Here is a 5,944-nt window from a genome sequence, read left to right on the forward strand (position 1 = left end):
CCTATTCCTGAAGGAGTAGAGCTGCATGCAGATCTCAGGACTGAGATCATGAGAAACAGTATCTGCTTTGATTACTTTCAGTAACTCCCTTCAGTGACTCTTTTCAGCGTCAGCGACCTTGTATGTATTAAACTATCCATACTGTGGCTATTGATAAAATTTCATCCTGTGTAATAGCTGAGTAATCATCTTACTAAAGATATATAAGCCTGCATTTCCACTAATAAAATACCTTTGCTCCATCAGAGCCTGGGTCCCCGTGTTTTTCTTTCTTTCTTTCTTTCTTTCTTTCTTTCTTTCTCTCTCTCTCTCTCTCTCCCTCCCTCCGGCTCTCTCTTTCACTTTCTTATTGTCGACTCTGGACCACCAGGTTCCGATCCATTAAAGGACTCCAACAAGTATCCCTTTCATACATACGAAAAAGTCTAAACATTAAAATGGGGAAAACATGCACTGCTGGGGTATTAACTGGAGAAAACTCTGTGGCTGTCTCCCACAATGGCTCATAAGAAGATTGAAATGCCTTCTTGAATTTACCATGGTTTAGGTACTGGCCCTCAGAAGTGCAAGTCAGAAACCTGATTTGTCACTTCACTAAAGGTAAATCCATGTCCTTATGTGGACTCATATTAACCAAGAAATAACCATGAAATAACAATACCAACTTTCTAATTCATAATGAGATGTAAGACTGCCTGGGGCACATGAGAAATCCAGTTATAAACAGAAAATTTACTGATGAGTATGGAATCAGTTGCACTAAGGTAAAACACTCACTGTAAGCACCATGAAGGCAACCATTTTTGCCTGATCTTTCCAATGCTAAAATTCCAGAGACAATAACAACACCTGATTCAATAAAAAATGTGTTAAATAAATGAATGAGTGCTCGCTTCGGCAGCACATATACTAAAATTGGAACGATACAGAGAAGATTAGCATGGCCCCTGCGCAAGGATGACACTCAAATTAGTGAAGTGTTCCATATTTTTTGCAGGAGGTAGCCTACTAGGTGATTCAGTTATATAAAATAATGATTTCATTGTAAATATGATATTTCTCATAATCTATTTTATCACACATATGGCATTCAAACTGACCAATAATATACCAATTTGTAAATAAAGATATTTAAAAACTGGTAAAAAAAATAAATAAAAAATAAATGAATGAATAAGGAGAAACTTAAGTATCCATCTCCACAATATGCAAAAACCAATCTCAAGATTCAGCTACTGGAGTTCCCACATCAAGGTATTCCTGTTCTAGCACAGTGCCAGAGCAGGAGATTTCAATTCTGGTGTCTGAGATTCTTTACCTGTGCTTCTAGGACTGATCCCAGCAGACACCTTTAGTTACCTACACTACAGCCATTTCCTTCTAATTTCTTGCTAGGAACATTCCAATTCTGTTCTCGGCAGCAATGTGCCCAACCTCAAAGAACAGATCACCATTCATCTTACCCAAACATATCATGTTTCCTTTGCCAAATAATCACTGTCCCAGCCTCCCTTGTAACCATGGTTAGCCATTACTCAGTACTGTTAATAGGGAAATTAAATGGAGCTAGTCTTGTGCAGGCTTCAGAAGCAGGGGAGCCAGCCTCTGACCAACTTTTGACCTTGCATGGACTATATGCCTACCTGCAAGCACACCAATTGTTACCAGCAAGTTAGATAGGACAGGAGTGGGTCTTGGAATCTTTTAAGCCCCTGAGAGCCTGGCCAGCCCCCCAGGGTCTAATGAAATCCTGTAACTCACAAGGTGAAACAAACACATTGTATACCTTAAAGAAAAACCAGAGCTGCATGTCTGCACACAAACTGATGATGATATCAGTTTGTGGCCTGGGATTATAAGTGAGAGTCGCCGAAACTGCAATTGGAAGTCTCACCCATGGGGTGGATGTACCACCCAGGACTCTTTCCCAACTAGGACTCCAGATTGCTGTTAACAAGGAATTTCTCAGCACTGTTCAAGTTTGGGTGTAGGTTGTTGGCCCAATTTCATGATATATATGCTGTTATTTCTCTCCATTGTTTCTTTTCTTTTAATGATTGAATATTGAGATTAAGTCAAATAATCCTCTATAAAAAACTGAAATTATTCTGTGTAATGAGTGGTTTCTTTTGTTAACAAATCAAAAACTTTTGGCAAAAAAAAAAATTGGGATGTAAATCCATGGCTGATTCATGTCAATGTATGACAAAAACCACTACAATATTGTAAAGTAATTAGCCTCCAACTAATAAAAATAAATGAAAAAAAAATTGGGGCAAAAGAACTGTCCAATAAGACATTAAAGGAAGACTTCTGGAGTATTCTAGGGAAGATGCTGCTTTCTAGATAAAACAGAGCCTCAGCTGGAGAAAGACTTTTGCTCCTGACCTATCCTCCCTGCTTAGGATGCTGATGTGAGGACATGATGCTTGGAGCTATTGCAGCCCTTTTATGTTCATGAGATAAATTAAGGATAATTGGCAGACTGTAAGGGTTTTAAAAGCCTAGGTTATCTATAACATGGTTAATTGCTGAACTAGCCCTGGGACTGGCTACCTCCAGTCTTCTGAATTGTTCTTTAAGTTTTTATGACTTCAGTTCAGTCGCTCAGTTGTGTCTGACTCTTTGCGACCCCATGAATTGCAGCATGCCAGGCCTCCCTGTCCATCACAAACTCCCAGAGTTAACCCAAACTCATGTCCATCAAGTCGGTGATGCCATCCCTGTCATCCCCTTCTCCTCCTGCCCCCAATCCCTCCCAGCATCAGGGTCTTTTCCAATGAGTCAACTCTGAGCATGAGGTGGCCAAAGTATTGGAGTTTCAGCTTCAGCATCAGTTCTTCCAATGAACACCCAGGACTGATCTCCTTTAGGATGGACTGGTTGGATCTCCTTGCAGTCCAAGGGACTCTCAAGAGTCTTCACCAACACCACAGCTCAAAAGCATCAATTCTTCAGCGCTCAGCTTTCTTCATAGTTCAACTCTCACATCCATACATGACTACTGGAAAAACCATAGCCTTGACTAGATGGACCTTTGTTGGCAAAGTAATGTCTCTGCTTTTTAATATGCTGTCTAGGTTGGTCATCACTTTCCTTCCAAGGAGTAAGCGTCTTTTAATTTCATGGCTGCAGTCACTATCTGCAGTGATTTTGGAGCCCCCAAAAATAAAGTCTGACACTATTTCCCCATCTATTTCCCATGAGGTGATGGGACCAGATGCCATGATCTTAGTTTTCTGAATGTTGAGCTTTAAGCCAACTTTTTCACTCTCCTCTTTCACTTTCATCAAGAGGCTTTTAGTTCCTCTTCACTTTCTGCCATAAGGGTGGTGTCATCTGCATATCTGAGGTTATTGATATTTCTCCCAGCAATCTTGATTCCAGCTTGTGCTTCTTCCAGCCAAGCGTTTCTCATGATGTACTCTGCATATAAGTTAAGTTACTCTAATTAACTGTTGAAAGTGAAGTGAAGTCACTCAGTCATGTCCAACTCTTTGTGACCCCATGGACTGTTGCCTATCAGGCTCCTCCGTCCATGGGTTTTTCCAGGCAAGAATACTGGAGTGGGTTGCCAGTTAGCTGTAGTCAAAAGCATTCCTAACTGATACAGTGATCAAGTTTGTTAAAGGATGTCCTTTTTCACTTTAGGTATGTTAATACATTCAGTCAGTTTATAGTCAAATATTAACTGACCTGGGATACAGTTTGAATATCTCTGCTTGATTTTTAATTTCACTTTCAGAAGCTAATTTCACTTATTTCTAATATCACTACACAAATCATGCAACCACCAACTGTGACAGCACTAAGCACCTCACGTCTCCTTTCCCACACTCTTCTGCCTGACATGCTCTTTCCTTCAAATCCTTCCAAGTTGTGCCAGGCCACTGGCACTTCTGAACCAAAATAATCTCTTTCATCATGATAAACAGAACTGATTTCAACACTGAATGAATCAGAATGTAACTGGTGCTATCATCAAGAAAAGCTTCTGAATTTCATTTGTGGAAGTCTTGATATGGAGGTAAATAAAAGATGCTTTGGGTATTTGTTTTGGTGATCTGTTACCTGACAGGTATATCAGAAACAAGAGTCGTTCTACACTTCTGTCTGTCCTATCTGTTCTTTATTCTTTTTTTTCCTCTTTTTCTGTCTTCCCTTGTATTATTTTGTATGAATCTATTTTATCCCCTCTATTGACTTACTCAATCTCCAGACTGTTCCAAATTTGTTGGAAACTACAAACAAACATATCCAAGAATTCCAGTGAATACCAAGCAGCATAAACACAAAGAAAACCAAATCATGGCACTACGGAATCAAATTTCTCAAAACTAGTGATACAGAGAAAATTATAACACTAATCTCTGGTTTTTCATCAAAAACCATGCAAACCAAAAGACAGTGGAACAATCATCCTTAAAGCACTGGAAGAAAAATACCATCAACCCAAAATTTTATATCCAGTGTAAATTGTGCTTCATTGTTATAGATTGCTGAAGATAAATGAAGAATACTTAACTACCATTCACAGTTCTTTAACAGCTTTTTGTTTTTAACCATGGATTCACAGGCTAGGTACTGAAAAAAAGAATGGGACATGTTCTATCTGCTGTCCTGCCCATATTCTTAGCAGCACTATAACTGCATAACTTCCTTCTATTTGGTATAACATTAAAATACCTGTAAAAAGGAGAAGGAAAAAAAGTTGTGTGAATTAACATGTTCTGCATAATGCCTTTTCAACCTTTTCTCCTATTCCCACTAAGTTTGTCTCTTTAAAAAAATCTCTGCATGTGGTTTACAGTTGGAATATTAATTAGGTCAGAGAGAGGTCCACTTCTAGAGACAGGATTGTAAATTATTTATCCTGGATGCTGTGTTCTGGATTGGACCCTGTCCACATGATGTCTGGCTAGGCAGATGAAAAAAAAAAACTCCAGGCAGAATACAATAGGCATTACAATACTGATTACCCAGCCTCTGTTATGATTCCATTGGAGCAGACCTCACTGGTTGGCAAACATTAACAGAGCCATTGCACATTTATTATGCATGAAGAAGGTGAAGCTTCATGACAAAGGTCAATGAATAGGAGAATAATTTCTGTGTAAGGCAGGATAAAAATTGGCTTGGGACAAATCTTTCTCTCTCCCCATTGGACCATTCACAATCATTCTTCCTCATCCAAAAATTGTTAACAGTCTTTATTTTACCAAATAGACAGAAAGGAATAAACATTTAGAAGTCAGTTCTTCTGATCCCTCCCTACCCTACACACACCACACATGCAGCGAAGCTACTCTTTTCACAGTATTCTAAGTATTTCACAAAGGGCTTTACAGCAGCATTTAATATTCACAACCTTAGGAGGAGGAAACAATTATTATTAACTCCATTTGACATACAAGCACACTGAGATATAAAAATCTTGTCCAAAATCACACAGCTGGTAACCAGCAGTGCTGGGATTTGCATCCATGTCTGCTGGGCCTCAAAGGTCCCTGCTTTTTCTGCCACACAAGTGCACTCAGCTCCACCTTCCAATAAGCACTTACAGAGTCAACTACCTTTTGGCTTCACGCTAACAGGTTGGCATTCTCAAAGTCACTTGCTTGGATGAGAAAAATCGCTCTTCCTGTCAGGTGATTGAGCATGTATTCTACCTATGAAAGAAGAACATAAATGAAGAGCTGTGGACCATTTTCAAAGTACTGGGTCAGCACTCATCTCAGAAAGAAGAATGCTATTGTGATGCCCCAGATTCAATGAGCAGATGTTCACAGAGGAGTCTTCCATGAGAGAAAGTCCTATGGTCTCTGGAATTCTGTGAATGAGCCTGGCTGGAGGCAGCTTTCTACAGCCTCTTAGGATGGCAGGGATCTCCCCAGAAAATTAACTGTTTCTAGTTGTCTCAGTAGGGGCTCCTGATCCATACTGC

General features: G+C 39.6%; 1 non-coding gene across 1 annotated transcript; it reads left to right on the forward strand.

Moving 5' to 3' along the window:
• Window positions 1-885: 885 nt before the first annotated feature.
• Window positions 886-992, forward strand: LOC136155018 (U6 spliceosomal RNA). Its single transcript, XR_010660689.1, has one exon. It is a non-coding gene; the product is annotated as a U6 spliceosomal RNA (small nuclear RNA).
• Window positions 993-5,944: the final 4,952 nt, after the last annotated feature.

Source organism: Muntiacus reevesi, chromosome X (assembly GCF_963930625.1).
Source record: "Muntiacus reevesi chromosome X, mMunRee1.1, whole genome shotgun sequence".
Lineage (NCBI taxonomy): Eukaryota > Metazoa > Chordata > Mammalia > Artiodactyla > Cervidae > Muntiacus > Muntiacus reevesi.